Below are 14,913 nucleotides of genomic sequence, written 5' to 3' on the forward strand. Positions count from 1 at the left end.
TGCACATCTAACTTACGATAAATGGTCTCTTTGTTCCCATAAATCCATGCAGTTTGTTCATTTTGTACATCTTATTCCCCTATTTTTCATTATCTGGTGGTTTTCCCATTTACCACCCATGACTTCTGCAATTCAACGATTTTTAGCATGTCAGGTTAATATAAATCATTTGTAGAGTTTTTAATTGATTCCTGCTTCTAGTGCAGCTGATTTTAAGCTGTGCTTACGTACTTTTGGTTTCCCTGAGTATTAATGTATGGCTGTCCTAAACACAGCTGTGACAACCATGATCTTGCAGAGAGTAACACCTTTACCCTTCCTCATTAAAATCTTCGGTTTGGCTTAACTTCATAAGATGTTTGAAGGTAAGATATCTTTCACTTTTGTGTGTCTTCTGGTTTTGAACTTCAGTTTGCTGAAGAGGACTTTCATTTTAAATGAAAGAGGACGTTCCTGGGTACGTATTTGATTTCAAGAGCTGTAGTGTTTGGGGGAGGAATTTTATAAATCTTGATGGAAACTTGGGAGTTGGCAGCTTTGATTACAGGCAAAAAGTATTTCTGAAAGACTCTCTGAAGTAAAGAACCAAATGCTGGTTAGTTGCATCTCCACTCCCTCTACTTTTCTTTTGCTTTTCTCAGATTGTCTAGACACTTAACTGGCAGGAACATTCATGAGACAAATAAACTGTAAATTCAGTAAATTATTGAGGAAAACAAATTTGGAATTCGTCAGTAACGAGTATTTCTAGGAGAAACCTGACTGTAAGTTAGTCACTTAATAAGTAAATCATAACACTACCATATGGTTTGCATACAATCTAACTAAAGTAGCACAAATTTGAAAGCCTCTTATTTAGTTGTTGATAAATTATAAATCAAGAGCTGGTAGACATCATTGTGAAAGTAATTGTTATAGAATTAAGAAAATCAATAATGGTTTATGCTGCTCACAGGACAAAAAGCTGCATTTGTTGAATCAATTACTGTATGGCATTTGCTATTCTCTAGTATGAAAGTATTTTAAAAAACAAATGCTTAATACCACAAAAAGATCTATGTCCAAATGCTTAATACCACAAAAAGATCTATGTCCAATCGACAGGTTTATTTCATTAACATTAACAAAGCTGGAAAGATGCATAAGCTAGAGCTGATTTATATATTCATGGGGGTGTTTTGCGTTGAATCCCAATATCAATTGGATAATAGAAAGCAGAGTTCTCTGTGCTACCACAGGGATGTCAGGGTTTTCTTTCACAACAGCCATGAGCATGGACACTCTGGCACTTTTTATTCCCTCTTCTTATTTGCATCCTACCTGCTGGTCCAGACCCCAGAACTAAATTGTTTGTCTGCTTTTCTACCACCCACTCACATTGTTCTTTGACTATGGTGGTTCTTCCTTTGGTTTTAAGCTTTTCGATATTGACTAGAAATTGATTCATTATTGATTTCAAATAACGTTGCTTTTACAGTATGTATGCACCTTGACAAAGGAGAAAGCAGGATTCAGTGCAGGAACAAAGGTGGAGTAAATCAGAAGGTCTTTGTGGGATGGGGTACAAATACTGAAGATTGTGAGTCTTCATGAATATGCAATCTCATGAAGCACATTAAATTACACTAAACATTACCAAATGGGAGAACACAATACTACGCGTTTTTTGTTTGCCCTGATGTAAGAATGATGTAAAAATGATTTGATATCGCTCTGATGAATAAAAAAAAAGAAAAGAAACAGGAGAAGCTGGTGTAACATGACTCCTTCCATCTGGTGGAGTCATGGTTAGCAAATTATATTTCCATATAATATTATGTGATTTTTACTTTTGAAATTTCTGTTAAAATCCAGCTGCATTATCAGTTTGTCATGAACATTGAAGTCATTCTAACTGAGTGATATATCTGCTTATAAGTTTCTGAGATGATAGATTTTTGCCTGACACTTTCTATGCCTGGCCTCAGCTACAATGTCCAGTCTTCAGCAAAATTTAAGCAAATTATGCTCAGCTGTTTTGTAGTTACAGTGAGGCAAAGTTATAGGCTTCGTGTACTCCAAGTGACACTTCTGTGCTTTCGTAACTCACACAGCTGTTGTTATAAATCTTGAAGTAGGATTGTTTCATCGTTCTCAAACTGGAGAGAAAAACAAGCTGAAATTCAGAAATATGGGTTCGTTATTTTAAAAGTTGACATTTGCAAATGCACAATAGAATGTCCTTTTTTTTTTCTGGTTAACAGAATAACTTAACATCTTATGCATCAAAAAATAGCATATTAATTAATACCATCTGAGGTATAAAGACAAATTCAAGTAGAGATTTATCAAGACTTTAATTCAACATTTTTAAACTGTGTAGTTTAACTTGGGGTATGTTAATTGAAAATGTGTTATTCAAAGGACAGTTTATAATTTCATTTTATATTTTTTTTAAAAGCAAATATCTTAAATATGAGAACTCAAGAAAACAAGATGCGATAAAGGGGATTAACTCAGTGACGCTCAAGTCCAGTGTACATATTCTTATTCAGAAATAAAATAGCTCTGTTCAGTTTATCATAATTACTTTCCACAATTAATTAGGATAAACACATATGTGCAGGGCAGTTTAATGTGATTCTACTAATCCATTTTACAATTTTATTGACATTATTTTCCAGAATATAGATATAGAAAAATATCTTCATTTGCAAGAAAGTAGATAATTATATGGAGAAATTAACCTTTTTTGCACTTTCATTGTTTTGTCTATGTGGTAACATGAAGTTGAATTGGTCTCTCTACTTCTGAGCATAGCCCTATCGCTTTTCTTAGTAGCGTGAATCTTACCAGCGTCAGCAGAGGAAAATGTTTCTAAACCTACAAAAATCAGAAAAGAGCCCAAGTACATACTTTACCAAAAAAAAGTGTCTTGTATTTCATTATACATAGAATTTACATTGCTTATGCGTCCTTAGGTTTTATTGCTCAAATAGTTTAGGAGCACTGAAATATTTTGTGTGATTTTCTATTTTTCTTAAAAGTTAGAGAACATAGTTTTTAAAACTACTGTTTTTACAAGATAGAACCAACAGATGAAAACCCTGGAGTCAGGATTGTCTATCAGTAAAGGTTGCTGTCATCTACCACTATATAGATATATAAATATTTTATATATCCACTTTCACTAAAAAATGTGTGCCTTAGCTACTTTTAGATACTTAATAATAACATGAAATTTGGCAATATTAATTTTCCGTTTTTCCATCTAGAAAGGAATCACTATAATATTTGGAATTCCCCTTGAGTCCATGGTTTGACACTTTGCTTGGCTTTAATGTTTTGTTAAGGGTACCTTATTTAATATTGCTATTATTATGTAGATTTATGCTGCCTTAAACCTCAAAACAAGTGAAGTTGTTAATCAAATAGCTATTTAAAGGGAAATAAATTTGCTCCATTAGTTTAGAGTCTGTGCTTTACGATGTAATCCAATTAAGGAACACCTCACTGGGCACGGGCAACGGCATGATGCTATCTAGCTGGAATTCTCAATCATACTTACCATCATCACGTAATGCTAAGGAACTTAGCTTCAAGCCAAAAGTTTCAGCCCGGCAGCATTATATAAATGAAGCAAAGACCCGTAATAGCATCTCTCCAGACCTCTTTTAAAATGGATTGTATTTTGGACTATTTTTCTTTCATAAAAATGTTTTACAATAATTTTGCTTTCGTATCTGCTGTGGCACTCTGTAAGCATACCCATGGTACATGTCATTCTTCTGTTGTGAAAAATTAAAACCTAAGATAGATAAGGTGATGTATAAGAAGTGTATTTTTCCTTTTAAGTTGTTTACCACTATTACGAGGGAAGACAATATCATTATGGAGACAGCTGCAGGGAATGCTGACATCAAGGATGGCATTTATCATTGTCTTATGTTTGGGAATACTCAGGGTAAAAAAAGAGCTGTTAGATACTTCTCTAATGAGAAAGCAAGCAGCAGTGAGACTGGCTGAAGCGATACTTACAGTTCTTGAGAAAATTTGAGAGGTACATTAAAAAAACAAGTCCAGAGTTTACCCAGGTTCCAGGGCTGGTTCTGCATGGGAACCGAGGGGGCTGGGAGTTGGAGGTTTCACCAGACCCGAGGAAGACAGCCTTGACTTTGTTCATCTAGTATGCATGGCATATTGCTACGGTGTAACTTTGTGACTTTTAATGACTCCGAAACCACCTCATCGCTTGTGGAAGGAATATGCTGGAGTTTGCCTTCACTCAGCTTGACAAGGTGATGGGAGGGATAGATCCCCCTCACATGAAAACACCTGTCAGGTGTATCAAATTTGGCAAGACAAGCACCAATGTCACCTTGAGAAAAATGTAACTCAGATGACATTCGATGCGTATGCCTACACTACATGCTATAACACAGCCTAATTTCATGTGATATATGCAAATACAATCTATTTTGCCTTTTTCCATTTCCGTGGTGCTCTCTCAGAGCTGCATCTTGGCTGATTAAAAGCAATGTGCAGTTTCTTCTGAGCTCTTGGTTTAAATAAGCAATGAAGGTGAATTCTGTGTGTGGTGTTATACAACTTCTTCTGAATGTTGCCTGTTTAAGTAGGTAACTGGAGAATTCTCTGACATGTTGTTCAGGTTAGTTAAAAAACACCAACACAATAAGAACCCTGAATGCTGTCAGACAACAGTTTTTGTGATGTTTTAGGATTTGGTTTATATTCTCCCAGTCAGCCAGCCAGCCTTGATTCAAAGCATTATAATTAAATATGAATGGATTATCGGTCCTTGTAAGCACAATGTAACAACTGAACCCCTGGTGTCTACTACTTCTTTGGTAGTATCCCAGTAAAGATCGTGGTGCTTTTATGTTAAATCTGATTCTGTTAAAAGGATCACGGTAAAAGGATTCTGTTAAAAGCATACATGAAAGCTGAACTAACCAGTGCTAACAGCGACACCCTTCACTGGTGCAACAGAACTTAAATAAGATTGATCCTTTATCCAACCCTATTGCACTCCTGCTTAGAATTTCCTAAAAAAAGTGGATGCAAAATTCACTCGTTTAAGAAATAAATGGGGTGTATAAAATAGGTACAGCTCAAAACTATGACCTTCCTGAGCAGTGAAGTCAAAATGCAGTCTTTGCTTCATTTTACAGTGCTAATTTTAGTTGAAATATTTTTGCCACTTTAATTATTTTTTTCTGCTGGGGGAGTAATCTATTTGTCATTAAAATTGTCTGTTTATTTTTCATGTTACCACCACTTGTTTCTTTATGTTGGGATTTTAAGTCAAAATCTATATTAATAGAGACGTGCTGACCACTTGTAGCCCTCGTTGAAAGAAACTGCATTGGCACGTGCTTGATATCTGCCCGATACCTATCTCAGTTTGAACAAGAAAGAGGTGAGCAGCTACTGGGGTTCATGGGTTAAATCTCTTGGAAAGAAAAGCATGGCAAAGTTGCCAGTTTTACAGGGCCTAAACTGTTTCTCATGCTTCCCTTCATCTGACTCTTGCAGACTGAACATATCTGTCAAATGCTGCTCTTGGCCTCGTGTCTGAGAAATCTTCTGCTTCTGACGTATTTTCCTAAGGGAGTTGCAACTGTTAGTGCTTATGCTTTGGCAGCCTATGATCAAGAATATTTTAATTGCCTCCTAACAGCTTGAAAATGTGACTAGAGATGCCCCTTGTCTTTGCTTGACCTCCTTCTTCTGGAAGACAGTCTGAGCATTCTTGAGGTGTACTGCAAGTGACTCCCATGGTACTGCAAAGCTCTATATTTTGCTCAGTTGCTAAAGGCTGTACAAAGATGAATTAGAGTATAGAAATTCCCCTTTGCAGCTGCTATTGAGAAGTAAAAATTAAAAGAAGAGTTCTGCTCTTCTTTAATACTGCTGTATTAGTTTGAGTCTGGGCAGGGAGGTAGTGCATAGTAAGCCGAGCGCAAGCAACCCTGTCAGAACTTGCTGTCTGGACATTTGTACACAGTGATTATACAAATTAGATTACTACAGCCATTCAGAGACTGGAAGTTTTTACTTTGTGGGAGAAAAACTACAATGTATTTAGAATGACTGTGACAATTCTCATCCTTGCCTAGTAAACCTTAATTTGAAAGTCACCATCAACATTGCCATTTACCTGCTGTGGTTGCACGTCAAGAAATTCCAACAGGAGAAGTCATTATAATTGGCAGCCAGTTTATTAGTTTAGGGGGTTTTAGGGATTAGGTGTTTATTTAATAAGGGTGTTATGAGAAGGTTCTATGGTAAGGGATGCTCTTTTGTCATCTAGGAAAGATTTCAAAAGCTACAGCCTGCACCAGGGGTGAAAAGGTATTTATTACATGGATGCTGTCTAGCCAAACTTGAAAACGAGACATATTTGCTCACAGGACTGGAGTTTATCATGCAGAAAGAGTAATTAAATTTGAATTGTATCAGCCAAATACCTTAAAATGAAGAGAAGTCAATGAATGTTGCTCAGAGGAGAAAGAAGGAAATGATTAGTTATAATTATACTCAGTGTCCAAGACAAATGTTTCACACCCCTCAAATCTGTTGCAAAGGGAGGAAAAAAAACCTAAACAAAGTACCTTCAATATTTCTCTTGTTTAAAATTTCTTCAGTTCATGATTCACTATGGGAATTAGAGGAAAACAGATATTACTGTACTATAGTACAGTACTATTCTAAGGATTGATGGATGGACTGTTTGGTGGACGAGGAATTGGTTGGATGGTAATATCCACAGGGTAGTGGTCAACGGCTCAACGTCCAGGTGCAGATCAGTGATGAGTCGTGTCCCTCAGGGGTCCGTGTTGGGGTCAGTACTGTTTAGTATCTTCATCAGTGACATAGTGGGATTGAGTGCACTCTCAGCAAGTTTACAGATGATACCAAGCTGAGTGGTGCAGTTGACACACCTGAGGGAGGGGATGCCATCCAGGGGGACCTGGACAAGCTCAAGAAATGGGCCCATGTGAACTTCATGATGTTCAACAAGGCCAAGTGCAAGTCCTCCACCTTGGTCGGGGCAACCCCTGGTATCAATACAGGCTGGTGGATGAAGGGGTTGAGAGCAGCCCTGCCAAGAAGGACTTGAGGGTACTGGTGGATGAAAAGCTGGACATGAGACAACAGCATGCACTCACAGCCCAGAAAGACTTTTTAGCAGGGCCTCTTGCGATAGGACAAGGGGTAATGGCTTTAAACTAAAAGAGGGTAGATTTAGACTAGATAGAAAGAAGAATTTTTTTACAATGAGGGAGGGAGAACACTGGCACAGAGAGGTGGTAGATGCACCATCCCTGTAAACATTCCAGGTCAGGTTGGACAGGGCTCTGAGCAACCTGATCTAGTTGAAGATGTCCCTGCTCATTGCAGGGGGGTTGGACTAGATGACCTTAAAAGATCCCTTCCAACCCAATCTATGCTATGATTCTGTGATTCTAAGTGCCCTCAGTAACTGAATGCAACCAATGAGGCTCAGGTAAAAATGCACTTAGAACAAACTTGCCCATTTTATTTTAATTTAGAAACTGTTTTAGCAATAGGAGATCAGAAAAGATTTGCATTGAAACCTTGGCTTGCGGTTAATCTGGAAGTGCTTGAATGAACCATTTGTACAATGTCACACAATACAAACCAAGCTGGTCCTTTGAGAAAAACTTGAGAAAAACTCCTCTGAGAAAACAAAAGATAAGATTCTTGTTATTGTTTAAAGTTGTGAAGCTGGTGAAGCTGGCAGAGGTTGCTGTCATTAAAGTTATGGGACCTTTTTTATTGTAGCATATAACTTGAAAAAATTGGACCTGAATTCTCCATGGCTAGCATCAGCCTTAGGCTGATTTTTTTTCTTTTTTTTTTTGGAAAGTTTCAGTAGGCAAATAACAAATTCAAGGCAAAACTTATTGTTTAACCAATGGTTAAGAAAATAATCTTATAACCATCTTTTTGAGAAGCTGGAGAGCCTGGGGTCCAGAATCTGCTTAAATCTGGCTGTATCACAAGCCTCTGAAAATTTGCTATTGTACAGTCTCTGAGGGAGTTTGGCAGCAATAGTCCCTGAAGACTCCATCTGTGCTGGCCATTCGCTAGAGCCCAGGGTGTCTGGGCTGAACAGGAGTTTTCCTTATGTTTGACCTCCAAATCTACTTGTGGCTCCTGTGGTTTATCTTTTCTCCCTTCCTAGCATCTTTGTGGCTCTATTTTATTTGTACTGGACCAAGCAGCACTGATGGATTAGTGCTTGGTTGAGTTTGAAGGTAAGGTGTCACAACAGAGCAAATGGATGGAAGAGCACAATAGGAAGGGGACAATTAGAGCATGAATGAACAGATTTTTAAGTCACTGATGTACATAAGGAGAAGGTAAAGGCAGTCTTGTCAGTCAGTTGGCCTTTCAGCCCTACAGACAAGGCACTATATTGAGCCCCACATTAAAGAGATTGCTGTACTTTAAACAAATGCTTGACTAGATAAAACAAGCAGCTAGTAGACCTGTGGGACTCCTTGCCAAAAGATGTGTGCCTTTTACTTCCACAACACGGATTTTAAGGGAGACCGAACAGGTACTTGGAAAAGATATCTATTGGGGTAATTGAGAAGGCAAATCACAGAAAGCTCAGAAAATGCCCTAAACTGCTTCTGCTTGGAGGCTGAGAGATTGTACGGGGTGAGGTGGACTCTTGATCTAAAATAGTATGTCCATTCCTATATTCTAAGATGTCACAGATGGCATTTTTTGGAGCCCAGGATCCTTTTTATCTTGCACAGTGTTAAGGTTCAGGGGCTTTAGGAGGGAGGGGAGAGTTTTCCCAAGCTGCAGACAGAGCTCAGCTGTGATATTTAACAGATATTTAAAGTTCTTCCAGGGACCTGTTTGGTGGCTCTCAGGTCACAGTCCTGTGAAGTCTGGCATCTCTCGGTTGCACGCTTACGTTTGCTCAGTGCAACTGGTTGGATTACTTATTTATTCCACTAGATAAACTTCCATATGGCACATAAATTGCCCTATGTCATGTTGTCTCAATTTATGCCAGCAAAAGATGTAGTAATTTTTTAATTTTATAAGGTGAGTTTTCTCTCTGAAAATTAAAGTGTTTTTCCAGCCGTTTCACAGGCTTAGAACAGAAAATCTCTGTCTTGTTTAGAAATGATTAGTTGCAAATAAATTGAAAAATGGCACAATTTGCAGATTTGTTTTGTAAAAAGACTGTTGTGATTTGATACTAGATGGGAATGCTAATAGTTTAGGAAATAATTTGTATTTACTCTGTATTTTTTGTAATACTGAATACTGTTTCACTTTTAAATAATCTTTATATTTTGGCATGTTTCACTTCTTGGAGTTGTGGAATGAGGGAGAAAGAGATCAACTGTAGGAAAACAGTAGAAGATTGTCCCTCCAGCTCCCTTTTTCCCTGTAAAGAAAAAGGCAGGCAGGCAAAGAACTGACCTGGTGCTTCATATTGTGAATGATGGTACAGGGAAGAAGCAGTTGTAATAGTTAACCCAGTCACAAGCAGATTGCTAACCGTCCCATTTTCAATAAAGCTTTTACTTTCAAGGATGTAAAAGAAGGACAGAAGGTGTCCTGATCAGGGAATCTGAGTACTTTTGCTCACCCTGAGTAAAATCACTAACATAAAAATTGCTTTCCTAATCGTTACATCACTCTGGCCAAAAATCAATTAGACTTACCAGAGATTCTGGTGAAACTTTTCTCTCATGACTACGACAGGTGTTCTGTATACTAGTTATCTCCAAAAATTAGGCCTCCAAAAATTTTGCCTAAGGATAAAGCATAATTTAACCAGACTAATAGTAACTCTTAATTAAGATGTATGTTAAAGACTTAAGAAAGGAGTACGTGAAAGTAAATATGGTAATAAATTCTATTTAGGGCTTGGCATTATTCAGTCTGAAGAGAAAAAAAAAAGTTACAAATTTCCATATCTCTTTCTAAATTATTAATTCCCTTATGTCATTTGTAAAATTAATTTTTTTTCCAGTCTTAGCTTAGATCTCAACTATTTGATGACATGTCTGCACTTTAGAATGATATTTGATTTGAAATTGTTATGATCGATTTTGGAATTGTTATGAAGGGAGAAATTATAAGAGACATGTTCAATTCAACTTCTATTCATTTTTCTGAGCCAAAATTTAAAACAGGAGGTAGTCCAAAAATATGTTTTACTCTGGATTCTTTTTATTATATCATGGCTATAAACTACAGATGAACCAGAATTCACAGTGAATGGCGTGAAAAAACATTCACAAGTTTAGTTATTTTCTCCACTTTAACTAATTTAGATTAAGCCTGAGAAATTAATTCCTCAGAGGTAACTGTTCATGTAATTTTTATTCAAAATATTCAAGCTAGTGCAATTTCCACTGAAGCAGTGTTTTACAGCTTTCATTTATTTAAAAGCTATTTAAGTATATAAAGGTGTTTTAAAGATAATCCACTAGCCAGACTCTAAGGTCTCCAAGCAAAGGGTTTCCTAGATGGTAATTCCTTGATCTTCCCCTGGTCCCCCTTTTTTTTTCTCCACAGAGAAACGTTTAATTTACCACCAGATTCTTATTTAAGCTACTGCGTTCCCCCTGCCTCAGCTGAAGGTACTGCCTGGGAGGTGATTGCTGACACCTGGGCTCAGGATGCATTATAGGAGAAGCACTTCTTTTTTTCTCCCTCCTGGAGGGACTGAAGTGGTAGGGTACGTGCTCTTCCTTCAGCCATCTGATTTTTCTCCATGGTATGTAATTTACATTTAGAAATATCTTTGATAATCCAGTAAATCTAATAAGGTTACCCAGGAGCATGTTTCTTCCTCCTCAGATATCTTTCGGTTTTGTTATTGTTGTGTTTTTGTTATATTCATGGAAATTTGGATTTAATTCCTCAATTGCTTGGTCTTTTCAGCCTGTGTTTCTTTTGGTAGGCAGCCTATTAAAAGGGAAAGCATAGAAGTTTTACTGAGTATAAAATGGTCTGTTCAAGACTCACCATCTTGTTGCCCTCTAGGAAAAAAAAAGAATGCCTCTTTGTGATTTATGCATTTTGGATGATTTTACTGCTGACTCGTTTAAGAGTGTCCTTGAAATTAGAGGTAGGGAAGCTTCCTGGATGGCAGAAAGTAAAGGGATAATGTTCTGTGCTCTAAATAATGGCAATCTTCTGCTTGAACTTGAGAGGCTAGAAGAAATCAGGATTAGATCTCATTTTCGATAGTTGCCTGTTGGGGTACGACATCCTTTCTGACTTCCAATTTTCAACTGAAAAGGAGAAAAGGCTATATGGTCTAAGAGAGAAAGGGAATAGTATTAGAACACTAAATTTGGAGTGAGTTTTCTTTAAAGCCTTGCAAAACAAAGCTAACTTTCTTGTGTGTTGCAAGTAGAGGAACACATTGTTGTTGGATGATGATTGAGAGATTTGTGCAAGTAGTGCTTCTGCATCTAATTTTCCATCAGAAGCATGCAGGTGTGTTGTATTAATCGATAGCACAGGTGCATTGAGGACAAATCAATTAGCCCTTACAGTGCTAGTTTTCATGTATATTGGGTATGGGGTTTGTGCATGCAAATGGAAATACCCATATGTTTTTCATATGTCAACTCTGGCCTTCATCATCTTACAAGTATGTTTCAAAATGTTGCTAAACTTCATGCAATTTGAAAGAACAAAGCATTAAGGACAATAATTTTATGCTTTTGTACAGTATAAACAAAAAACCCCAGAACTTTCCAGGCAAGGGAAGGGAGTGTGTCAAATTAATCTATAAAAGTCAGACAAAAGGACTTTGCTTGGAAAAGAAACGCGGAGTGGTTTTAATTAACACTTTGCTTCAGGTCATGCCATGTTCTTTCAATTAGGACTTTGGTGTAAGAAAGACTGTCTCTTCTTAAATCTCTTTACTCCTTTAAAGGGAAAGACTTGGTCATTTTCCACAGATGGGGGAACGGGATATTTTCAGTTGTCTTCAGTATGGGGGAGTTTGAATTGTGATTCTCTCTCAATTCTGAGTTTAATTGGGAATGGTCAGGATCAAGCAAATTTAAGTGCCGTTCTTAAACTCTTCATTTTTTTTTCAGTTCAGCTCTCTTTTTGTTTTATTCAGAATATTTTTCCATTGCAAAACTCTGGCATAAATAATTTCCCTGATGCTTTAATCACTGCTTTTCTTTAAGGTTAATAGTTTGTCTCCAGTTGCTGGAATGGGAATAGTTTTCTGTGTGTTGTCTTTCAGTGTATGTCTTAAAGTACCTGGACCTTAGAGTTTTAGAGTTTGCAAACACATTGCTCCTTTCTCCTTATAACAACTTTTTTAAAACAATAATGTGTTTCCTCAACATATGCGTGTGCTCTACAGTGGGACCTTTTTGTTTTCTAACCTTCTAGTTCTGGGTGGAATGAAGTACTGAAGCAAACAGGAAGGTTTGCTGAGAAACTCCACAAGAGTTCCATGACAATTTCCCCTTAGGTCCAAGCTATAGCCCGCTTCTGGCTGATACCTGCCGAATGAATGCCATAGTTCCTATTTTGCCTGCTAAAACCAAAGTAAAACAAGTAAGAAGAATAAACTAGCGTATCTACATATCTAAAGAGTGCAAAAGAACTGTAGAAATCTTATTCATTAACATTTCCTATGTCCTCCACAAGCATGGGGTCATATAAATATCAATCTAGGTCTTTATTTATGTACAAAATATATTAAATAGTTAGTCATGCATTCCTTAGCGCTGAATTTTGTACTAGTGGAATAGCAGTGTTGTTACTAAAATGATATTATAGACTGTAGATTAGCAGCAGTGGGGGGGGGGGGATTTTATTTTTTTTAAAATACTACTTAGTTTCTAATCCCAGCCTTCAAAAGTTCGGAAATTCCAGATTCAGAACTGCCCTTGCTATCTCAATTTGCCACATTGTGCATCTATCTTACTCTTCTTGTAAGACAAACATCTTGTAGAGAAAATTTGTGAGTAGTCCTCTAATCAGATCGTATCATAACATATTGGTATAAGGACATAATATGTAATTGTAAACCTACTTTTGCCCAGCTTCTGGCTTAACCTTATAGACAGTGAAAATTATATTTAGAAATTGTCTTTGAGCTGCTAGGTATTTTAGAAAAGGAGAAAAAAAATAAAAATTCTTTGGCATGCTGCAGCTGCCCAAGCAGTGGCGTGAGTCCAGCTCCTTCCCATAGTTAGGGCCATCTTTTTCTTTTGAGATGTTACCAGTATCTTTCTGAGGAATGCATGTGGCAGGGGAGATTGTTGTTTTACACACATCATTCATCTTCAAAACCGGTGCCTTCTGCTATTCCTTTGCAAACAATTTCAAATGCTTAAGGAAAATAATATTGGACCTTCTCAAGCAAAGGTCAGAGGAAGCTTTTAAGACTGAAAGATTTAGCCTAAATATAGGGCTTGCTATGAGATCCCAAAATAAGTGAAACAAGAAAATAGCCTCAGTAGTCTTATAAATGTACCATTGAATGCATTGGTTTGAGCTTTGGTGCTGGGTATGAAGTTTGCTGAATATTTTAACTTATTAACAAAGGAAAGTGGAAAAGGTTCTGGTGGAAAAGATATATATGAGAATATAAACAATGTTAGCTCTTGTGGCCTATTAGATTCAGTTGTCAGAGCCTGATGTAATTTAATAGGCATGTCATAATACTTTATACTGTTATATTTACAGACCAATGTACTTATGGCGAAGTAGTTTGGTGTTTGTTTGTTTGCTTTTTTTTTTAAAAATACTGCCTAGAGATGCCTGTGTTATTCACAGTAATATGAACAGAAATTGTTAGTGCCTACTTAATTGTTGTGGGCTCCCTGATAAAGCCTGCTGTCTTATGCATTTCCTTCAGCTGTGTTTATTGTATTTAAATAGCAATGGGCACAACTATTACCTTGTTGCTCTCTGAATATTTAGCCGTTTACAGGTGTTTGCCATCTAGGTTGGATCCTATTTAATTTTTCCTTGTCAACTATAGAATGCTGTAATTAATTGCAAATGAGATTGAGATATGAAATCAATTTGTTGGAAGTATTTTATACTTTCTAGCTGTTAGGAAATGCAATATATTATTGGTGTCATGTCTCAGCTCCTGGGCTGAGGCAAGCATATTGAATTAATTCCAAGAATGAAGATGACTGCTAACAATGCACAGTGTTAATGGTTTCAAATCTCTAAATATCTGCTTCCAGTCTGCATGCCCCTTCCCATCTGTTTCGTGCCCGAGTCAGCTGGTTTGACTGTGCTGTAGGAGATATCATTAAGTCTACAAAGCTTTGGTGTACTATGTGTGCTTTACTAAACAGGCTGGATACATCTGAGTCAATGTGTCTGTCTATGTAAGAGAACCTATTGGGATCCCTTTAACTTCTCTCTTAAGAAGCACCTGGAGGGTGACAATTGCATTTGAGTCTCTTAGGTTAACGTGACTGGAAAAAGGAGGTTGAAGACAGAAGGATGTGGTTAACCACAGACCCAAACACATGTAGTGGAACTGCAGGGGCCCATCAGGAGAGGGTGAAAAGAGCTGCCAAGGGGGTGCGTTTCTGGTGTACTGCAATAGCTTCAAGATCCAGCCTGAAGGGTGGTAGGCTGCAGAGTTTAACCTGTTGGAAAGAGGTCAGATCAGGCCCGTCACTGAGAACTAGTACTCTCAAGAGAGCTGAGGAGAGATGGCAAGCACAGCTTGACCCAAACAAATCGCAGTCCCAGCACTGGGAGAGCTTTGGCCTCCAGGGAAGCTAACCCCTGGAGATGCTGGCATTGCATAAAACCACTTTGAACCAAACTCAGCACAGAGAATCTGCACAGCTCTGACTGAAACAGTCTTTTGTTGTAATGAAAAGAAAGCTGCAGAAG

At 37.5% G+C, this 14,913-nt stretch overlaps 1 protein-coding gene across 2 annotated transcripts in view; it reads left to right on the forward strand.

Moving 5' to 3' along the window:
• The first annotated feature begins 257 nt into the window (after window positions 1–257).
• Window positions 258–14,913, forward strand: part of TTC29 (tetratricopeptide repeat domain 29) — a 279,336-nt gene continuing 264,680 nt past the window's right edge. Inside the window, exon 1 of one of the 2 annotated variants that reach the window (XM_074588974.1) lies at window positions 258–365. The gene's annotated coding sequence lies outside the window, so the exon portion shown is untranslated. Of the gene's footprint in view, window positions 366–10,726; window positions 10,784–14,913 lie in introns of those variants that run through there. The other variant, XM_074588976.1, reaches the window with a different exon arrangement.

The sequence above is a fragment of the Larus michahellis genome, chromosome 5 (genome assembly GCF_964199755.1).
Source record: "Larus michahellis chromosome 5, bLarMic1.1, whole genome shotgun sequence".
NCBI lineage: Eukaryota > Metazoa > Chordata > Aves > Charadriiformes > Laridae > Larus > Larus michahellis.